The sequence below is a fragment of the Acanthochromis polyacanthus genome, chromosome 23, assembly GCF_021347895.1.
Source record: "Acanthochromis polyacanthus isolate Apoly-LR-REF ecotype Palm Island chromosome 23, KAUST_Apoly_ChrSc, whole genome shotgun sequence".
Taxonomy (NCBI): Eukaryota; Metazoa; Chordata; class Actinopteri; family Pomacentridae; genus Acanthochromis; species Acanthochromis polyacanthus.
Window position 1 is genome coordinate 8,835,531 of NC_067135.1, and position 24,173 is coordinate 8,859,703.

Consider the following 24,173-nt stretch of genomic DNA (forward strand, 5'->3'; position numbering starts at 1 on the left):
GGAAATTGAGACATTTGAAAAACGACAAAGATAAGATGACTGCTATGGTTTCCCTGTTCAAAGCAAGAGAGCGAGAAATGAAGTGAGGGGAAGCAGAGGGAGTAGGAGTATGGTGGAGGATATAAAGCTGGATGCTAAAACTGAAACATCGAGTGGGAAAAGAGGGAGTGTGGAAGAGATTGGATTTGGCCTCGCTCAAAGGGACAGAAGGAATGAAGGCAATGAGGAGGTGGAAGAAAGTGAAGGTGGAAGGCAGAAGGGATTGGAGTGGGAAGCAGGGATGGAGGGATAAGATGGATAAATGGGAGCATAAGAAGGGGGATGCCCATGTCAAATCGAGAAGGGGGAGGAAGAAGGGATGACTCAGGGTGAAGGGTGGAAGGTGGTAAAATGGGAGGAGAGGAGGTGGCAGTGCAGAAAATGGGTAACCTTTAATATAGACCTTATTGTAGAGGAAGAAGTGGAATAAAGGGAGCTTAAAGGAACTGTTTGACATTTAGGTAAATAAGCTTAAAGGCTTTCTTTCTTGGAAAAAGATGAGAAGCTTGATGTCAGTCATGTCTGTAAGCTAAATATGAAGCCAAAAGATACTGTAGCAACAAAAACGAGACATTAAATAAGGAGAAACAGCCATCAGAACTTAACTCATATCAATTAATCTTTATGTTGTCTAAAATATGCAGCAATAGGAAAACATCTTGTAAATGTAATTTTAACTTAATGCAGAAAAATATGATTGGAATGACTTATCACAGTTTTCAGGCTCTAATTCCACTGTATGAAGGCAGGGTTTGCAATCTACCCACAGCTGTCTGCAGCACATGTAGCAGAGCATATTGTGATGCCGAGTCAAGCAGCATCTTCATGACAAGTCCCCAACTAGTTTGTGATATGCACTGATGGAAAAATAATGGACAATGATCACATAATTTGCTTTTATCGATAAAACTCAAATATATTGGATGTATACATATAGCATAACAGCAAATACATCAATAGTCAAAAGTCAATATCCCTTAAAGTTGTTACTGATTAACTATTAAGCATTAGAGGTGCTCATAGATGGATTTGGTGCCTTAGGACCGAACCAGATTAGCTGTGTTTCTAAAATGGAAGCCTAAGCTTACTGCTGCCTGCTTGCTATTTTATATTTAAAAGACAGATAAAGGGCTAAAATCTTATCTGACCATGAGCCAAAAAAAGCAAACAAGCTCTCTTCTCGATATGTCAAACTATTTCTTAAAATTTAATATGGTAGTTTTAAAAAGTGGAAGCCAGGAGAGGAACAGATTAAGAATGGCCAAACAGGGAAAACACTGCAATAAGATGGAAGGTGTGAACACAAAAAGCATACGAAGGAGTGGTAATGGAAAAAGACATTATCATGATATAAATCCTGCTTACTTTTTATTGCTTTTTAATTTCACTCTCTTCCCTCCCAATAAATTCTACCTCCACCATTCTTTTTTTATTGCTTTTTGGCTTCCATCCTTCTCTGTTGTCCTCCCGTCCTTTTCTCCTCTTGTTCTTTCATCTCCCGTTGTCTTTATCTCCCTCCTCTCCTCCTCCCATATGTGGCCTCGAAATGCAAAAACATTTACTCCTTTTGAAGTGAACACTTGATGTTATAACTTCATTAGCGCGCTGAGTGCTAGCCCACACTGTGTCATGGTGTGTGTTCAACTCTGCATTCGTGTTTGTTCATGTTTGCACAAACCACAGTAAACACATTTTGCAAGATGGCTTCAGGGCAGGTGGTAAAAAGCACAGCAGAAATACATTTCTCGTTTCGGTAAAAACTAATGCAGACTCGTCTACTACATGTGCGTGTTCGTACTTCAAGCTCTTGTCTAAATAAATGACTGGAGAAATAGCCAACATGCTTCAAGTGGGGCCCTGCAGGATGGGAAATGTAGAAATAGAGTTTAGTGGAGAAAGTGGAAGCAACGCATGGCGAGGGAATAGAGACGGAGGGGTATAAACAGAAGAAGTCATAAGGGAGAGGGAAAAGAATAGAACCTGGAAGAAAAGGAGGTCCACGGAGAGAAAGATAAGAAATGAGAGAGATCGAGGAAAGTGTGAAGGACAGATGGAAAGGACAATAAAGGCAGGGTAAATGGAGTGAGAGAGAATATGAAAGAAAAACAAAAGAAGATGAAGCAAGAGACGGGTAGAGCGAGGCAGGGAGGATGGCGAGGAGGAAGGCATCGAGTCTCCCATCTTGTTTTGTATGAATTTCATTAGACGGTTTTAGACAGCAAACAGAAGAAGAAGAGCGTGGAGCCGAGGAAGGGGAGGTGAGAAATGGAGAGACAGGCGGGAGGGATGAGATGAGAGGAGGAAATAAGAAATTTGAATCAGTGTGGCATGAGGATGGCATTTTGACATCAATTTAACTGACAGGAATACAAACACGCTGCCTGTTTGATACAGGACTGCGAAGAGAACATGGCTGGAGATGGAGGGAGGGGAAACACTAATCACAGTTTATCAAAGAGGAGCAAGGATGAAAACGAAGGACGACAGAAGAGACTCAGAAAGAAATAATTGTTTTCCCAATTCAGCCCAAAATTGAGCAGCATTATAAAAAAGTGTAAAAAATCTTTTGAATAGACAAAAATAAAGTGGAGGGAAATAGTTGGAGGACATAAGTGGGGGAGGACAAATACAAGGAGGCGGTGGAAAATATGGACCGACAAACACACTAACCCGGCAGACATCTCCACACAGAAACAGGAGCCTATCTGATTAGATTTCCTCTCCTTTTCAGCTTGCTTTCTCCCCCATTTTCTCAAGCCTCACTATCAGCCCATTAATTAATTCCTGCTTTCCTTGTTATGAAGCAGATGGAAGAGTGAGGAGAGGAATGCAAAATGACTGCAGCGTCCAGAAGGCAGCGAGGAGCAGGACGAGAAAAAGGCCAAAAGGAGTGAGTCAGTGCATGCAGATAGGAAGAGGGGGAAGACAGACAGGAGAGGAGCATTTGTATAAATACGCAGCACAAATACAGTATTTTCAATGACACTTTGGTTTGTAGACTGTGCAAACGGAGTCTTAAATCCTGTATGAGATGTCAAAACCACACACTGCTCTGTTCTGCCAACACAGAAAGCACCAAGTGACTCCAAATAATAAAAATAATCATCTAATGGGCTTTTTCTATTTAGTTACTAAAACATTATAACATTTGTGCATGATAACCTGCTACACATCAATAATCCATCATCATGTGAGCATTTATCATGCAGCATTTTACATGACCTGCAGTCACCAAACAGATGGCTGCTGCTGTTTATTACAAAGGAGAAATGTGGCCTTCATTCTGTTATTGGGACAGACCAGCCAGTAGTGAACAATAGTTAATATCCTGTAGTGAGTAGCTAATAAGATATGGAATCCAGAAGTAATCTATAGCAACTGGACAATAATTACTTATTAAAGGCCCGGTCACACCGCCCAAACTTTGCGGGAGCGTTCCTTGAACGGTGGGGGGGGGGGGGGGGTTTCGATCACGCTCGTCACCGCGCACAAAATGGGGAAAAAAAAAAATAAAAAAAATAAAATCGAAAACACGGGCGTTGGATTAGCGGTGCACCGCTGAAGCCAGCATTGCTTTAGCGTTGGTTTAGCGGTAGTTAATAAATAGTTAATAAAAGTCAAGTAATTTATACTTACTGATTGATAATTACGTAACAATGATCTGTTTTCTCAATAAAAACTCAGTTCAAGAATACCATCAAATTTCCCCTGAGCCCAAGATCTAAAACCAGCGAGTTGTAAATCTAGTCAATTTTCAATACATTATCTATTAAAATATTTATTAAGTACATTGACGCTAATACTGTACATTACTACAGTTTAGCAGTTTCATTTCAGCATTCCCATTATATGCTGCTTTCTAATTCCGATCCACTATCATTGCAGACAAAAATATTGTACTTTCTGCTCCACTATATTTATCTGACAGCTTCAGTGACTACGCAATTAATAATACAATAAGCTTCTGAAACATTAAATTAAATACACAGGTTTAGCGGTTTCCAATGTTTTTGGCTTTTAAAGTCTTATAAGAAGCAGTGTGTAGTCAGGCTCACATAGCTCATATTAACAGCTCCATCAAATAGATTTTCAGTTCAAACTTCTCACATGGTGCATTTCAATAGATGTTCAAATTTTAAAAACGTGAATAAAAAACTAAATAAATGAACGAAAACATATCAGAACTGTGATTTCAGATTTATCTGCTTCAGTATTAATTATGTAACGATACTGTTTGGAATTAAGGGACCAAACCAAGACTTATTTTAACAGTTGAAATTTTGCTACTATAACAGCATTTTTTTATTCCACAACTTTGACTTGTACTGGAGCCTCATTACACTGCTGTATTGGTACCTTTGTTTGAGTAAATGATCTGAATACTTTTTACACCACTGGTTCGGTTTCGATTAAAATCACACAATAATCCTGAATAATAACTATAAATGTCCTATTTTTCAGCACCATTATCAGGCTTGATTTGATAACAACTCACTAATATTTAGACCTTTTAAATGGTAAATAAACACTGACTACAGTGGGAAGAAACCTTCAGAAGGCTACAACTGCTAAAAAAAGTCTTGTTTGTCTCTGGTCAGATCTACATCACTCGGCCCCTTTTACACTCGTCATTCCAAGTGCCACTGGATAAAATCCAAACGACACTTATCACATTTCCATTATACAATAAGTGTCTCTGCTGGCGAGATTACAAATCTAATTGCAAAACATCTTTGCTTTCCCTAGCTACATGCAAACAGTCAGCTCTACTCAAGTCAAAAAGGTTTTGTACAGCCCCTGAGCTGTTTGGTAAATTGGCAAATAGCTGAAGATTATTTGGGCACTTAAGCATTAACTAGTTAACTAACAATACATGTAAACTACAAACAGTGGCTCTCTCACAGTCATGTATTGAACCTATCAAGGAAGTAATGCATCAACAGCTTAGTGCTCCTTCTGGATGATCATGTGTATAAAGATTGCTGGAACTGTTGTCTTCCTGTTGCTGTTGCATTAAAGGGCGGATTTAAGTGTAATTTCACCTGTCATAATCATGGAGTACAAACCCTGCAGAGGAATAGTAAAGATTCTGTACGTGTCCTGGAGAGATGGATGCAGTTACAACTTTGGGACATGTAAACCACGGCCGGATTTCCATCTCACTTTCCTTTTGGAAGCATTTTTGCAACATATTTAATATTTTATATTATTCTCTGATAGCAATCCAACATGCCTGTCGAGTAAATGCTGCTGTGACAGCTTATTTGCAGTCTGAATGTTGGGTTTATTAGCTTCACAGCACAACTTAACATGAGCGGTATATCAAGTGTTTGTTTATCAACCCTGCTGTCTCACATACAGCTCATCATAACATGCACTGGCAAGAAAATTTCTGCAAAAATAACAATCTGCCAGGAAGAGTGGCAGAAAAAATCTGTTGGAAGAAACAGTGGAATATGGTATTGTACATAGACTGTAATAACTAGGAAAATAACAGCAAATATCTATAAAATAAGCAAAAAAAAAAAAAAAAATCAGCTTTTCAGCTGATTTACACAGTTAAAGTGTAATTCTATGGCCACACATTGCAAAAGAACAAATTCATAAAACTATTTGTGAAAAATAAAAAAAAATCTCTCCACTGTGCACTATAATAAAGGCAAAAAGGCCAAAATAACTTTTTTTTAAATTATGTACCATTTTTCATTTCTAAATATACATAATTTTTCTTTCAACAAATGGCAAATTTCTGCAAAGTAGTTAGATTTTTTTGTTGATTTGAATAATTTTTTTTAAATGTGTATATTTATAGTCAAACATTGTCAAAGAATGAATTACCATTGGTAATAAAAATACAGATTTTGGACATGGACATACAGTTTTGGCATGTTCTTTTCATAATGGAAATAAATGCTTATTTTCTGTGATTTACTGGTTCTTATCTGTAATTTAACAAAACTGAGGAAACGTAAAATAATTGGAAATTGTTCAAAAAGTCAATCAAAAACAGTTTAATAATATATTATTTTTTATAGTGTAGATGCGTATTCTTGCTCTCCGATCTGGTTTAAGTGTTGATCTACATACACAGTGTGATCTAAGAGTTTACAATAAATTAGAAGATTGCAGTACAAATGTGTGACAAATGGTAGGTGCACATTTGCAGTTTCTCAAACTGGAGGAGAGAAGAAAACATTACAGTATGTGCCAGTTACTAAACATTCATGATACTAGAGGCAGGTCTGAGGCAACCACCAAATGGCCAGACAACGGTTTTTTGCCTCTTCATTGGAAGAGCTGCAGTTTCCAAAACCAGCAAAAGCACCAGAAGTGAGGAGAACCCCTGGGGAAGGAAAGCTGTCATCATTCATGATAGTGTGCACTAAGAATTTGTCCTCCAGAGTTGGATTGTTGAAGCAGAGTTCTTCTGTAACGTCCTGAAGTGTCTGAGGGAGAACAATCAGCACAATGGACCCGAACTGTGGCACGATGACAACTGCGCATTGCACCTGTGCACAGCTTGGATCCATCTGCATCCATTTAGCTTCCCCAACAAGCCTTACGATTACACACAGCTTCTTTTGGCCACGACAACAACAGTCGCTCCCCACCTGTCCTGCTCACCAGATTTCTGCTTTCAGGTGCTTGACCTGCTTATATAACAGGACATCCTGGGAGAGTTCCAGGCAAGGAGATGAGGACGGTTTTTGATTTTTGATCTCAGTTCCAGTGAGTCACTTTATCACAGCAGGAGTTTGGACCTTCAACTATCAAAGGCAGCACTGGCCGTTTAGGCTTCTAAGGCAGCAGGCAAGAAGCAGATTTGTGCTCCATTTGAATCACTCTTCATCATCATCTGAACTCTGTAACATTCACTATGTTTCAAGGCCTACTTGGAGTCGAGGATTAGTTAGAGCTCTCCCACATAAGGTCAAGAATGAATGGTAAAACCAGTGAGCTGAGGTGCATTTGAGGACATCATGGAGGTTAATTAAACTTCGATATCACTCTGTCTTGTGGTTCCTGATTCAGTACCTTGTTTGATATTTACCTTCGCCACAAACTCTTGAACTAATTTCACCATAAACCTTCTATTTGGAAATCTGCATCCTCATAAAACACATTTTGATAGAAGCTTTGCTTTACTAAGACAGTGTGCAGTAAAAGTTAAAACCCAATCTAAGTCGACAACAAGTGCAGACACAGCATCCAGTTTGTCAAGCAGGCTCCTCCAATCACAAATTTAACTTTGAATTGGGCCCAGAACATAACCAGAAGGCTAAACAACAAACTGAGGTCCCAGAAGCCTCCACAAACCCAGAAAAACTGCTCCTACACCTACACAACACTTCAACATATACTGTATTTATACTTGTGCCTCACTCTTATCTGTGTATTCCAGGTACTGTATCTCAGAGCAAAAGTCAACCATATAACAGCATTCATATTTTATTCTTGTGACCTTGGAGAGTAAAACATACAGTAGATGCATACATTTGAACAAATCACCCTCTCTTTGGGACTCATTTTCCTGACCGACCACTGAGGTGAAAGAAAGGTTACCTGCTTCACATAATTCATTAAGAGTGATTAATTGTTTCCAATTATAAATATTTAATTGAATCAAATCCAATATTCAAGCTCAGGACCTTAATCTTATCACTTTTGCCACTGGAGGAATCCAAAAGAAAAGCAGTTTAATTTGTTCAAATCTAATGACTCGTTTAAATACTGTAAACAGCTACTTCTAAAATCAAACATAATTATGAAACCCCTTTTGAGTTGATCAACATCCAGATTTACTGTACCCTGTAAACATTTTGAACCAAACTGCATCTATCATGCAGATTTCCATTTTAAAAAAAATAACTGATTAGTCACCGGCCTTGAAAAATCCGCCACACTACAGCTCAGTGAAATCGAGATTTTAATTTTGAAAGATAAGAGAAGTCTGCAAGAAGGTCCACATACAGCAACTCTGCAAATTCACACCAGCAGACAAACACAGACCAACAAATGCAAAAGCCTACACAGGCCTGATAAAATGCAATCCAAGTTCTCTCATTCGGAAAATTGCACAGTGGAAGTCACAAATAGAGAAAGAGAAAGGGAAGACAGATAAAAAAAAAAATACACCACACGCACACACATATATATATCGAAATAAACACATTCATCGATATGTGCATCAACACACAAAATACACACACAGTTAAAAATGCATCAACCACCACAGTGCATATTTGGAAAACCCACAGGAGGATATCCACACACACAATATATGTTTGTGATGAAACCTACACAAATACACATAGAGACACAAGGCTGTGAGTCATAGACCAGCTCAGATAATGTGATAAGTATAAAATGTGAGCTTTGGCAGAATAAAATGCAGACAACAGAAAGAGAAATGAAATGACTTGCATTGAAGACAACATTAAAGAAAAGACTGAGGGGTGCAGCATAAGGAAAGGAGAAAGTGAAGAATGTGCACCGGAGTTAAAAGCCAGATAACAGAGAAATAACAGAAAACACAGCAAAATACCAGGAAATATAGTTTGATAGCAAAGCCCAACTTCACATTGTAACTACAAAACGGGACCATCCGTTGGTTCTTTTGGTGAATACTGGTCAGAAATACATCGTTTCATTTTGGAAAAAGGGCATGAAATTTACAACAACAGCTGGGTACTGTAGTTTTAGCAAATACTACTTAAAAAGGAGGAAAGACTGCATTTTAGCTCCCATTTCATATACATTTGATTATCTTATTGTAGCTCGTCAGTGACTGAGATTCACTCAAAACAAACCACACATTCATCATAATGAAGGAGCAGCACTCTGGCCAATTGATGTGTTCTTAATCGTATCTGGACAAATTGATCTCTATCGCACAGAGGAATACCGTCAGGCCTCGGACACAAAGGCAATACTTGTCAGATTGTTCAGTTAATTGCTAGTTCAGATCCTTTTTTGAGACTTGTTGCGAATTACAAAATCTAAAATATCCTAGCCTGATCCTTTCAATTCAACCACCAGAATTAAGGCCTCCAGTTATTCTGCAGAGCATTTGCAGAGAAAAGGATATATGAATCATAGAAACATGTTTGCAGACAGTGATGAATTCAGACGTCTGTGCAAGATAATGACTTAAATATGTAGAGTGGCAGTTCCAAATCCACAGTTATCCTCACTTTCACAATTTGCATTTCATAGTTTTGCACTCGTCAACCATGAAACAACTGTACGGCACTAGGTTTTCCTTTACATGTAGCACAGCTCAGGTGGAAATCTTCCTAATTAAACCCAATGCTCAGAGCAGACTGTAAATGTGCCTCTAATGTATGCATGTAAAGGTGCACTTCTGTTAACATGTGAGGGAAGCCTCTCCCAGCACAGGCAAGGAAATAGAGGCACATTTATGTGCAAGCCTTATTAGATAAAATGATCCTCTCAACGGGACTCCCAGCGTGATACACCAATAGGTAGGCATGCTGTGTGTGAGACAGCCCGGCAAAGCTGCAAAGCTTCCTTTACGTCTGTCTGGGAGGGATTTCATCTGTCATTCCACCCCATTATATTCCACTCACAGCTCTCTGACTAACAGGCTGGTGAATCATTTGAATGCAAGCAGCAGAGCCTGGCATCCTGTTTGCTAGCTGATGTGTGGGAGTGACAACCTAACAATATTGACAAACACGACCTGTGATTGGTTGGTTCAAACCGACAACACTCCAGCACCTTCTCCCAGGCTTTAGTAGGCCCAACATGGAGTATGTCACACAAAGTGAATCAGTGCTTGACAAATCCGTCGTGGTTCACGACGACACAATCAAATCAGAAATGAAGCCGACGTCTTCATTAGTGAGTCTTCAGCTAAATTCAAGAAGCTTCTGCTATTCATCTTTTGCGGCAGACTCAATATTTGAAGCTCGGAAAATAGGACTAGTCACTTGTCCCCCACCCGCTGCTATCCCCAAACGCATGTCTGTCCCAGGGCCTTACCCAGCATACACCTCCTTTTGATGCTGAATCCTCTGGTTTTCCTCAAGTCTTTGATACAACTCGGCTCAGAAGCCCCAAGCCTGAGTAAAAGGCTTCAGAGGAATCTAAAAGGGATTACTGGACGAAACGTATGAAAATTACAGTTTAATTTATCATTTCTGCTATGCTAATTCATGCAAATTACGATTTCAATAATTCTAGCCGTGGGTAAATGGTGGTGCTCCTGGGTGTGCAGTTTTGTCACGATTACACGTGAAGAGGACAGTGTGGCGGCATAGGCAGAGTACAGTAATTCATATAAAACTTCAGCATAAAAGGTCATCGTTGCAGAGACACTTTCCTGTACAGCGTTTACAGATCCAGTCAAAAACCTCCCAAAATGCTTACAGTCTCAACCTGGACGCCCTAATTAGTACGAAATGTTTGACATTTATCAGGCTGGCTACAATTACCGCTTGGAGCAGCATGATAGCAAGCAAACATTCCAGCCCTTGAGGAAGAAGGTTTCCCACAGAAATTAACAGAGGTAAAGTTGTTGCTGAGGAATAATCAATCTGTGCTGTCTGCAACTTTTCGACCATTTTCTCATCCAGACTCATTTAGCTTTCTGCTGTTCTTTCTTCTCAAGACAAAATGCTATCATTACAGCACGTTGGTGCACAACATTCTCATTTTGCTTATATCCCTTTCCCCAGTGGGTAATATGAGGGGGCTGCACTGCTCCATAATTACTCCAATTCACATGATGACCTTGATATCTTTGAAGTTTCAGCTTATGTGTGTGATACAACACGAAGTTTGAAAATGGTCTAACATGACATTGTCTATGAATGAGTAAGAACAAAACTAAAAGTACCCACTCATGTCTGATTTGACTGATGATTTTCGACAAAAATCCAACTCTCAGGCAAGTCTGAACACAGAAATGTGAAAAAACATTCCAGGGACACCAGTTTACCTGAGAATCACCACAAACCTATTTAAGAAACAACAAAAACACAACTTGCAACTGCAGATCTGGCATCATAATAACCGTGTTTGTTTTTTGTGTTTCCAACAATGCAATAGTGGTTCTTTGTACATTCATGGTGACTCTGCAATACAGACTTCTTTAATTTATTTTGGAAATTTGCCAAAATATAAACTATGAAACAGCTTTCAAAGAAATTCCTAACACACACTAAAACATGCCTTGCTTGTGTCCTCAGGTATAGTTTCAAAACTCTGAAAAATGTTTATTCCAAAATGAAATAAAAGCCGTATGGGTGAGAAAGGTCTGAATATTAGCTCTTTAATTCCCACAAAATATGTGGGTTTTTCTGTTTTGTTTATTCACATTCTGAGCCTTTGAATATTAGCCAACATTGTGTATCACTGCCACACTGAAGCTCTCTTTAATCCAGCCATATACAGGAGGACACAAGCTTTCAGACAACTTTCTTCCTGAGAAAACGCATACTGCCACATAATACCATAAACATGAAAGCAGATGGCATTTCTGAGCAGACCAAGTGTGGAAAAAAAAAAAAAAAAAAAACTTGTCACATTCCTGACTAAGACATATAGTGACACTGCCAAAGTCTGCAAAGAAAGTGTGAAGTGAGTAAAAAGGCCCTGAGCTCCTGAGGCTTACAGCTCTTTATTTTCCACCGTTGTGTCCTGCCGGTCCTTATTGCCTCCGTGCTAATGGCTACCTACAATTCCCTATATTCATTAATGATCAGCCTCTACAGTACAAATACAGTAAATGTAAAAAAAAAATGTTATATTCATTGTCAGATGAGAAACTCACGTTTCAGCCGTGTGCGTCAAGACATTTCATACAACTAAAAAACAGAGATGGCTGTGATTACAATCACAATACGCATCCTTGCCATTACCATAAATAGCCTCCATTCGCTCGTATAAATTAAAGTCTCCCTTGATGTCAGGACACACAAACACAGCAACGTCCCTCATTCCTATTCAGTTGCTTACCTCTCAATCACTCACTGTATGCTTCGCTGCACAATTATAATCACCTTAAAATTATTTTATGACGTGCTCACAAAACCAAACAAAACTCCCCAGAGTGCACACACACACACACACACACAAATGCTCAGGCATGCACTTAAACACACACAAATCGCACAAAATAGCTGGATTTACTTGTACAGTATGCCGCAATGCTTACACACGCATTCAGTTGAATCTTTACACAAACATTGGAGCACACTGTAATATAAAGGCTGATTCAGGTAATCACTGGTATATACACGATTTCCTCACAATTATGACAACCATTATCTAGCACATTACACGGAGTCCAGGCATATCGTCTGTAGGGCTCAGCAGTATTTCCTTGCCTTTATGGCTTTTCCTTTTACCACACTCCATCAAGCTTCATGAAATTTGGCCAGGTAGTTGTGACGTTCTCTCCATGACAGACAGACACACAAAAAAAGTTCTCAATTTTTAATTAAAGTGAAAAAGAACACTCTTGGATTCACTCCTTGATCCAGATCCACACCAATAATATAGGTTTTTCCTTTGACCACACGCCATCTCTTTATCAAGCTTCATGAAACTCAGCTTGGCAGTTTACTCATAATCCTGCCGACAGACAGACAAACAGACCAAATGGCAATGAAAAGATTCTGTCTAGACGGATGGAATATAAGGATAAAGTCCACGGGAACAAGAGGAAAGAAGTTAAGAGAAAGTAAGCAGAGAAAGAAAGTGATGAGAGGAACAAATGCTGCTAGAATTACATGCAGAGAGCTTCTACAGAGAGGAGAGTCTGGTAGAGAAACAGAAAAAAAAAAGCGAGAGAGGAAAGTGGCCATTTTTCAAAAAAGCATGTACCTACATTGTAGTATGTTAATTGAAAACAAATGCATAATTATTCCAATTTGACCTTCTTTTGAAGGCCTTTATGTAGTTTATGTGCCAAGAAACATGAACAAGTGCGGATGAGAGGGGAGAACTGAAGAGGGAGAGGGGGGTAACTGCTGATGTAGCTCAAAATCTTAGCCAAGAGTGGAGAGCAGAAGATGCTGGCTGCTGTACCGAACATTCAACAAGGAGGAAATGAAGAACGGAAGAGACAAGGAGGGAACAAAAGAAAGCAAGCAAATGATGGAGAAAAAAAAAAAAAAAAAAAAAAGAGTGAAAGACTGAAATGGAATGACGAAGAAATCGCAAGACAAGCAGAAAGACTAAACAAATGAGGCTGGACGACAAAGTGAAGGATAGCGAAAGGGCATTACTATGCATCACGGCAAACGGTTTCACAGTAAAATGCATTAATGTGGGGATTCTCTATGGACTCTAACATATCTAACCAATGCAGACCTCAAACTTCAGTCCAGCAGGCCGCTGTGCTTTATTCTTACAGCAGCTCTGGGTCTTTTTATTCACCTCATGTGCCTTCCTTCTCTCCTGTTCCACCCCTCGTTTGTCAGACTGTCTATTAATGCGACCCATTGTTTCTTTCTGCCTTTCTTACCTACACTCATTCTCTGTCACTCTCAGGGTGATGAAGATGGAGGGCGGTCATTTAAGACTAATTAGCTAGCCTAAACAGACAAATAACCAGGTGCGGCACACACATATTCTCTCAAGCATTGACATACTGTATTAATGCATATGAACGCACACATATCCACACTAAAGAGGCGAGAAAACGGTTGGTGTTCTTTCTCTCAAGCCCACATGGATGCAGACATATAGCCAAAAGCAAGAAAGCCCAAAATAACATGCACACTAATTCTGTCCTTGTCTGCAAAATTGTCAAAATAGAAGCAATAAAAAACAAGAGAACACTCATTTTCTGTTGGAAGATAGTCACAATCTTGTTGCAGCACTTTTAAAAAAATGCCACACTCAACAGTAGCCTCATCTGCTCATCTCATTGCTGTGTTTACTGCTAAATGCAATGTAAGGCATCTCTCTAAAGCGCTGCTTCTCATTCTCTCTACACAAACAGCAATAACTGCTAATGCAGGCCGTTTATGCAGTCACTGCTATTTTTGTTCTTAACCAGCACACATTGCAGTATTAAACATGAGGTATTAGATAACATCAGGTTCAGATTTTATTCCTCACTTACACTGAACACTGTGCAGTAGATTCATATTTGTTCTCTCCAAAATAAAAGATACTGTCGCTGCACACGATGTTCTGATTGGGGTCAAACTTCACTATGATGGATATTATACAACTTTTTAAATAATATTGCCATTAAAGTGATCAATATTAGATGTCAACGTGATCAATACCATTTCTCCATGGAATTCGTTAACTTTAAATGCTTCAAATGTGAAAGCACAGTCAAAAGCGGGTCAAAATTGACCCATTACAGTTTAAAAATGTGGAAAAAAATATATATTTTCACAGTGAAATTTCTGATGTCCACATTTTCAACATTTTTGGGAAACCACTGAACATTTTTTGGTGGAAAAAAGAAATGTTAAAAATGTTTAAGAACATTCACACAATCAACCAAATTGATTTTTTTTGTGGGAATATTAAAGAAAATAGACTTACTGATATATATAATCATTTTAGATATTTTTAGGATTTTTTTTGGAAGACATTTATCCTTTTTTGAATATATTTACATGAATTTTCTTGCCAAACTTGGGGGATTTTTTTTTTTATAAAAATTAAACTGTGAAGTAACTATTTGAATTTTCTTCCTGAAGGTTTTGCAAATTTCCAGAAATGTGTGAATCTTTTTTGCTGAATTTTTGGATTTTTTTCAGACAACGAAACAATATTTTTTGGTGCCCGTAAATACAGAAGCAGGAGTCAACACCAAGAGACAACTTTCATGGCTGAAAATTAAAGGCAAGCACTAAAAAAAAAAAATTGCAGCTCCTCAAACGGTCACTTGAGGCTGGCTCCATGAATGAGTCAATCCCCACAGACCTCCATGTTAAAATGTCTAACTTTGGAAAGAAATGTTCATAGCCTTGCTTATATATTTAAAAAAAAAAAAAAAAAAAAAGGCTTTGGTCTCGTCAACTAGTTTCACCTATTCACGACATCTGAAGGAAGTTGAAATGTTTCACAACTGACCCGTTTTAATTGTATGAAGACTAAAGATTATTCTAAAGCTCCACTTACACCAACTCTTCTTTTTTTTTTTTTTTTTTTGGAATAGCTGATGCAACAGCTGGAGCCCCGATACTGAGCTTCAAAATCACTTCTCGGGAAAACGATTGGTGATAGATATTTCTGTGCGCTACTGGATTCTTCATCAAAAATTTGCATTAACGAGTCACCAATATGTCTATAATGAATTTAATGCAGTTTGTCTAATGACCTCATAGATTAGTTTTAAGATTACTCTGTGGGAAAATATTTATTCCGATCTTGAAATAAAAGAGATTTAATTTATTGGTCTCTGTGGGTTAAACACTGCTCCAGAAGCCTTTCTTTTCTAAAAAAGACTGAAAAACAATTGGCAAGAAAACACTGCAGCAAAGATTTGGCACATCATCTCATGGCTTAAATCCAATATTTTGTTAGAGGGCCATCAAAAGTCCCGTCAATCAAATTCTACTGGAAATATTTAGTATGTATTTGCAAATCATGACATGTCACTCTCATTTGAAAGATAATACACATGACTGACCACAATTTATTGTATAGCTCAGCATGTCCTGACATCCTATAGCAGCAGTAAAGTGTGCAAACATACTCACTATATGCTGGGCTGCATTAAAGGCGGGCATTACAACATTAAGGTAGATTGGGTTTATGGATTTTGATGTCAATATCATGGCCAAATCATTTCGTTGGCCTGGCCAGTTAGCTGGGAGACCTTTCACTTATGTGGTTTAGTGGAAAAATGTCAAAGAACTGGTGAGCGGAGCCAGCAGTTTTGCAGAGTTTTAATAGATTTATGAAGCCAAAAAACAGCAGCAACTGCAGCGCCCGTTTTCAGAAACTCAAACGCAACTTAGTAACTGCAATGTGCTATTTTGCAGTTCACTGAGGAAGACTGATGACATTCAGACACACCAATAAGTTAACCTTGAGCTGACTTTTTTTTTTTTAAACATGTGCCTTGCAAAAAAACAGAAATGAAATAGAACTTCAAAACATGCTGAAAAAAGTCATTTCATTTTTACCTCAGTGTCAGAAGTTATGTAGCAGAAATATTTCTAAAAAAAAGCAATTTATTTACATAACTGATAACATTTGACAACACTTAAGAGAAAAATAAATGAATATTTTGCCTTGATGTTTTTTTTTTTTTTACAGTAGCTGGTAGTCCTTGTATATAAAATATGTTGGAACGATGAAGCTTAACCAAAGTTATTTACATTTTACACAGTATGCAAATTACTTGTGATTTATTTATATTCATTTATTTTCAACAACGTCAAAACAATCAGGCCTCTGCAGTTCCTAAATGGAGGTCCCATTTAGCAGCTGTTGTGGAGCTTTCAATCATGTAAATTTGTCCAGTTTCACTTAAATGCATATATTTAACCTTTAATTCTAATCACTTGAAGAGCTTTTTGTTCATAAATATGACTTCAAAGCTCATTCTTGTCTTTGGAAACAGCTGACAAAGAGCTTGAGGTGAGAGGTCAAAAACAAATAAACCTACATTTTCAATTTGTAGTTTAATGAATTACACAATAAAAGATCTGAAGCATAAAATTAAATCAGACTCCATTCAACAGTGCAATTACCTGACCATTAATGAGAGCAGTTGGAGAGAGTTTCTGTACTCATCAGTAGCCACATGTCTGTGCAGCCACAGTAGCTGGAGAGAAAGTTGAACATTCTCCAGGGACTTATTGCTCATATTGGACCTGGCAGCCAGAGCTTACTGTACCTCCAACAACCTCTAAATCAGACGATTAGTCCTACAAGATGGAGGCTGTCCAGGTTAGAAACAAGGAATTACAAAAAGAGATCTGAATTAAGGGAAGTTGAACCTGTGAGCAATGATAAAAAAAAATGTTTGTCAGATGTTAGCATGACTTATTTATTTGAAATTGAGCATCTCCACAGTCTGATGATTTGTGGTGCCATTTCATGTCATTTTCTGGTGTTGGTCCACTGCAGGGGTCTACTAGGAGATTTTTAGAGCGCTTTATGCTTCTGTTGACTGACAAGCATTACAGAGGTACCGGTTTTCCTTTTCCAGCAGGATTTAACACCTTTCCATAAAGCCAAAACCACAAACAAGTAATCTGCTGACCATGGTATTACTGTGCTTGATTAGCCAACCAAAGCACATGACTTGAACCTCATTGTCAAGAGGAAGATGAGAAACACTGGACCCAAAAATACAGACCAAAATAAAAGCCACTATCAAAGCAGCAACGTCAGCAGTTCCACAGCTGATCACCTCCATATCACGACACTGATGGAGTAATATGTGGAAAAGGATTCCCAACCAAGTATTGAATGTAGAAATCAAGTTGGACATTACCATACTGTAAATCTCTTGTTTGATTAATTTTAGCAATACTGTAAAAAATTTGAGATATTTGATTACTGATTTTCATGAAAAAATTTAAACAATGATTGAAAGATTTTACGTCATGTGTAATTAATACAGAACAGGAAATACTATCTTTTTGAATCATTTTTTTTCTTCACAAGGTACTAGTTTTTTGAGATGCACTAGTGAAGGACCTCTTTACCTCCTGCCATTTGTCCCTCACACGTTCACATTCAGACCCACATTAAAGGTAAAACACTGTCCCCTGTGCTGTTACATCCAAACAGGCACACAATCCCTCACTGTCTCCTCAGCACACAGAGCCCAGCGTGAGCCTGGGGGTATAATTACATCACTTTAGAATCTAAAAGACTCCTGTCCACCAATCTACCAAATGTGCAATGTCCCTTGACGGCAACATGAGCACACTCACGCACACACCGCCTTGCTGCACACTGCCACGAAGAAACACACATTCATGGCACAAAAGGAAAGATCATTTACAGCTAAATTATAGACAAATTGAACCTTGAGAGAGGAGAAGTTCAAAGGCAGAGCTGGAGCTGAATACCGAGGCGTTCTCCTCACAAACACTCACTCAGACAAGCATCTCGCACAAAAGCTTCTCCTCCTCACGCACACACAGGTTGAGCCTCCCAGACAAAATATAGCTTGCCTGTATCTCACATTTTGTGTGCATACATCGTCAGAGGCAGAAGACAGAATTGCCTCTATTGCGCAGGAATTCACTAAAGCAGGAAGACAGATGAATAGGTATTCATATAATGTTTCAGTGCAGTGTTTCTTCCTTGTGTGCAGTGTGTCTGAGTCTTTGCCGATGCCTTAGGACATCAAAATTGTTCAATACGGGGGTGTATTTTTGTATGCATCTATGAATGAGCGTGTATGTGTGTGCATTCATTTTGATTACAGACTGTGGTATTCCGCCTCCTCACTGACACTTGTGTATGCACCTATTACCACTGCTCAGAGAAAGGGAGAAGCAGGGGAGGCAAAGTCAGAAGATGCCTTCTCAGTCAAAACCATACCACCTTGTCAGGATGCCAGAGATGCAGAAAGGTGATAGATATGACAACAATCAAAGCAACACAGAGAAAAAAGCAGCCAGAACTACACAGTGAGGAGGAAAAAGAATAAATGTGGAAGGACGTGTGGAAAGAGAAACAACCAAACTCAAAATAGTCTTTGGGTAAGGTTTGTGGTGATAACATCGGACTTTCTCGTTATGGAGATAGACTGTGCTTGAAATTACAGCCCAGCTTATCACTGATTTATCAGTATTGGCCAAGACTGTAGCAGAAACGCCAAAAACAAAAAGTACAAGTCCCTGCAGTTCAACAGTACATTTACTAAGTGTCAGACCCCTTCACTTTTCATATATTGTATTTTGGCAGTCATATGCTGAAGTCTTTTACATTCACTTTTCACCTCATCAATCTATACTCAATACACTATAAAAGCAAAAAAAAAAAAAAAACGGATTTCAGGAGTTTCTGCAAAATGTATTGTAAAGGAAAAAAGCTATCACACTGAGATAAGTACCCCGATCCTTTATTCAGTACTTGGCTGAAAAATCTTTTGCAGCGATTACAGTCTGGGGATGAGACGGCTACCTTTGTACACCTAAATTTGGGTTTCTTTCCCCGTAGATCCTCTTAACCTTTGTCAGGTTGGATGGGGAACATTAGTGGGCATCCGTTTTCAGGTCTCACACACACACACACACACACATTAAACACAGACATTTGATTGTGTTCAAGTCAGGGCTCTGGCTGGGTCACTCAAGGACATCACAGCATTGTCCTGGCTGTGTCTTGAAGGCCACTTTTTAAGGGTAACCCTGAAGGTCCTGATTGAGCAGATTTTATTGACATCTCTATATTTTGCCCTATTCAGCTTCAGTCCCCCTGTCACTGGTGCTGAAAAACACCCCATGGCATGATGCCGCCACCACCATGCTTCACTGTTGGGGTAGTATTAGGCAATGAGCATTGCCCGGTTTTCTTCAGACATGACACTTGAGAACTGAGGCCAAACAGTTCAAGCTTGGCTTCATCAGACCAGAGAACTTTGTATCTTACAGTCTAGGAGTACTTCAGGTGATTTTATGTGTCTTTGTCTAAAAGATGCTTCCACATGGACACGCCAGTGAGGGTTGTCCTGGAAGTTTCTCATATCTCCGGACAGAATTTCGGGAGTACAAACCTGGTTTTTTGATGAACTGACTTTTTAAAATTCTCTTTTAGGCATCTGTGACTTGTGCTTTTATTACATAGAGAAAATGGAAAGACACACGAAATGTGGGGATTCACTGCTCAAAGGCATTTGCAGCCATGTGGTATTTGCCCAAACCACTTTATCCAAGGCGGATTTTTCCACTGATTGTTCAGATTGGCTGAGCAGTCAGTTCCTTCAAAAAAAAAAAAAAAAAACAAGTCTGGTTGTTCCAAACTTTTTCAATTTAAGAATTATGAAGGTCACTGTGCTCTTGGGAACTGTCACCGTAGCAGATCATTTTTGTAGGCTAAACACAATCCTGTTTAGGTTCTGCAGTAGGTTCCCTCGATCACATTGCTTATTTTTTATCTGACAGACACCTTATATCGACAAATGCGTGCCTCTACAAATCATACCATATCGGAATGATTTATCACAGGTGGATTTCAATCAAGGTGTGGAAATACATCAACCCTTTGATGCACAGCGTGGGTCAGGAGATACCCATTGGATTTGGATCACCTTTGACACATGTTGTGCATCAAAGGGTTATAGGCTATAAGGTGAAATGGGATCCTGTGCTTATCCACGGTCTAAATACTTATCGAAATACGATAGGCTAGCTTTTAGTTTTGCATAAATTAAAATTCTGTTGATTGTTCATCACAGGAGGAAAATCTGTTGAGACCCAAGCTTAGACAACCGGTTATACTCCACTGACTGTCTCTCGGTGATAATTCAAATGTGCGTCATTTTTTAGGATGTAATGTGCAGCTCAGGTGAAGGGACTGTTTTAGTTATTTTGTCCATTGCATTCACATCAATAAGGGAACGGTAAATAATAGAAATGCTTCCCTTGTACAGTTCAATCAGTACTAGAGCAGTTTGAAGAAAAATCAGAACCTCCAGGCCTTGTGTATCTCTTGCACGACTGCTGTACACCCTACATTGAACTACCGGTAGGTTTCACTAAACGTAATAGAGAACTCAGTGAAATAATTGTATATTCTGGAAAAGAATCCATTAAAATTGACCTCATCCTTCTCCATTATTGAAAACTCCAACATCAATAATTACACAAATTTGTTATTTCTAAATCATAATTCCTGCACAAAATATGTCTTCTACTTTGAAGTCCACTCTCTCTTTATGTGCGCTGAAGTCTCAAGTTTGCACAGCGCATTTATGTTGCATATTGCGCCATGATTTGCTTTGAGACAATTTTTGGTGTCATAAAATCAGTTAAATTCAAATTTGAAGTGAGTGAAGAGAAACCTTTCTTGTTTAGTAGATGAATGTGAAAACAGCCTTCTACTGTCAAACTCTGCGCATAGATCATTCTGAATAATGAAGGTCAGACATTAAAATGATGTAACCAAGCAAAACACAGTTGGGAGTGAAGTAGTATGTAGAGTTGTTTTTCATTTTCTAGTGTTATTGGAGATTTTTCTTGACATGACAGAAGATACTCCAGCAAGCCTTTCGTTTTCTTTGTGGCTTGCATGAAAGTGCAACCATGGCAGCAAATGCACATTGAAAAAAATACCCTAGAACTAAAAGACAAGATTGAAAACAGCAAGTGCACAAATGAGTGCATCCCACTATGTGAGTATTTTTAAATCTGAGAATACATAAGAGCTTTTAAAACCCCATATAACTACATTAGTGCCTTTAAAAATCCAGTATCTGTCAAGCACTATTTGGGACATTGTGTCATTCTAATGGAATATGCTCCCCTTGCTTTTGATGGGCCTACTAACCAAAGCCAAATACAGCACAGATTTAATTTAATGGCTTGCCTGTGTAGTTGGACTTTGCCAATGTGATTTAATTACATCAAAGTCAGTCTTTCACACTTTCATGTTTCCTGCCACCTGTACCAATACATGAATGGAAGAAGCAGGGAGGCAGACGGAGGTCAAGAGCGACAAGACAGCATGATAAGCGAGGGCAGATGGAGGGAGCGAGGACAGAATAGGACAAGTTCAACAAGGGACAAAGAAAAGATGAAGCGTGAGTCGGAGTGGATGAGGCAAAGGTGAGGTTAAGGACAGAAGGGGAGAGATGAATGTACAGACAGAAGTCAGGAGGTGAATGCGAATCAGAGGTGAGGATAGCAAAGATGAGATGGATGAGAGGGAAGAGAGGAATGAGACTGAAGGGGGAGGAGGAGTGATGGGACTGAGCAGTCGACATACAGAGGAAGAAACTGACAGGAGTGGAAGGACGGTGGAGGGAAAAGAGAGCGAGGAAGAGCAGGAGGCAATGGTGCGAGGAAGAAAGAGAGAAAAGGGAGATGAAGAAATGGAAAGAGGTGGAGAGATGGATGCACCGAGTTGCCAGAGGACAGACAGATGAAGGGAAATGCTTGAGGGAGGAATGGTGGACGAGATTGATGGGTGTGAAGGAAAAGAGGATGGATTAAGGAGAGCGAGAGAGAATTTAAGATCGAAATTTGTGGGTTACTTTGACCCGCGCTGCAGATAACATCGTATTAGTGTCACTTTAGCATCTAATTGCAGAGTAAACAAGGCTTAGAGTCCATTTACGGCCGGTATCACCATGTGATCCGTTTCTAGATCTGTCTGGATAGAGATATTTGATCACAGGCCTTTCTAGCAATTTCTCAGGTCAATGTAAGTGAGGAGTGTAGCTTTTTGCTTAATGAGGAAGGAGAGGAGTTTCGTAAAAGTTGTTTGGATAGATTTTTGTGACCACAATGTGCAGAATCAGATCAGGGTGCAAGTCAGACAACCACCAAATGTAGCCGGATTGATCTGATAGCTGAGCAGAGGATAGCTCTGGGACTGTATTTTTGCGGACCTTTGGCCAAAAACTAAAATACAAAATCCTGTTTCATGTCAGTTTAATTTTGAGACATTCCATTCTGAAACAAAAATGTCAATCTGCTGGTACCAGCAGAGAAATGTCACGAGACAGGGGATATCCAAAGCCATTCATATACCATTTGGGAACGTGAATATCAGCTAGAAGCCTCATTTCTATTCACCAGAAGACCGAGAGACAATGCTCTCCTGTACAGCATCACTGTTGAGGATAAACCCTCAGAGAAGCAAGAAAGAAAGACTTAAGATAAAGAAGTGAAGAAAATCAAAAGCTAGAAAAAGAAAGCTTACGAAAGCCAAAAACAAATCGACATATCTTATACAAATAAAGCAGACATGGGAGAAGAATGAAACGGAGGAGTTAAGAGTGAATAACAATTGTAAGTTAGAGAATCCACAGGAACTGCTTGCAAAAAAAGTTTTAAATTTGATAGCATGTACCACACACAGACACAGAATTAAAGTAAAGGATTATCAAGCAGAGGCTCTACTGCAGCCAGGTTGAAATAAGACAAAGTTAGCAAATTGAACAGGGAATAAGGAGAATGATTGATGAAAAAAGGAATTAAAAAGGAGAGATCTAAGTGATGGAGACTGTGGGGAGGAGAGAGGGCGAATGAAAGTTTTTAGAGGTGAGTTTTACAACCCAGTATAAAAAAAATACCTCCCTGACAAGTCTGTTAGTAACAGAGTCGGTTTGAAACACACAAAAACAAGAATAAATGTCCTCACACACCTCAGAGACTGGGAGTGCAGTCAAGCGAAACAAAAAGCTCAGAGACTAATGGACATAACGTTCGAATAAAACCACAATGCAGTTTTCACTTTTGTCATTTGCACTCAAATGCAATACACCCCTCGTAAAGAACACATTTCCCTTACAATTTAGATGGATGAACATGGGGTTTCTTTGTTCCCTTACAGGCCGTAATTTCTCACTGCTTGGAGCTCGACCTCAGCCTGAAATCAAAGTCGTGCTTGTGACAGGTGAAACTTTCATTCATTTCATGCAGGATGCAGATTTAGGCAATTACTACACCCTGCCGATTCAAATGACCCCAATTCCCCAAAATGTCAAACTTCTTCTGTGATATGAGGTTTTCTCTGCAGGATGAAGAGGATTTGACAAACTGGTGCATGGCTGAATTGGGGGAGATCTGCAATACTTTGTCAGTTTGCTGGGAGCAGGGGGTAAGTGGAAGTGGTGGTGGCACAAAGACAGAATAAAGAAACTCTGATGTGCAACTTAGACTGAAGATCTTTCCTGTATAACTATGTTTTCACATATAATGCAGCCCAAAGTCTCTGCTGAGTTGCAAGTAGATGAAAATATTACTATGATATTGCCAGAGTTCTTCGGTGTCCCTTATTTTCGTTTTTTTTTTTTTTGCCATTTTTTCATCATTTTAATGTATACGACGCTACAATGCATTCAATAACTGTAGCAGAAAAGAAAGGCAATCCTGGGGAGTTTACATTATGGCAATATCTGCACTGTGCACATGAAATATATGATTTATGACAGATAAATATCCCATCTTCTTGCTAAGTTATTGCTTCCTTAAAACCAGCACAGTATAACTCAGCTCATT

The 24,173-nt window shown here is 39.0% G+C and overlaps 1 protein-coding gene across 1 annotated transcript in view; it reads right to left on the minus strand.

Annotated features, from left to right (window-relative positions):
• The window catches only part of LOC110962536 (pyruvate carboxylase, mitochondrial), a 627,844-nt gene that overhangs the window by 227,359 nt on the left and 376,312 nt on the right, over positions 1-24,173 (minus strand).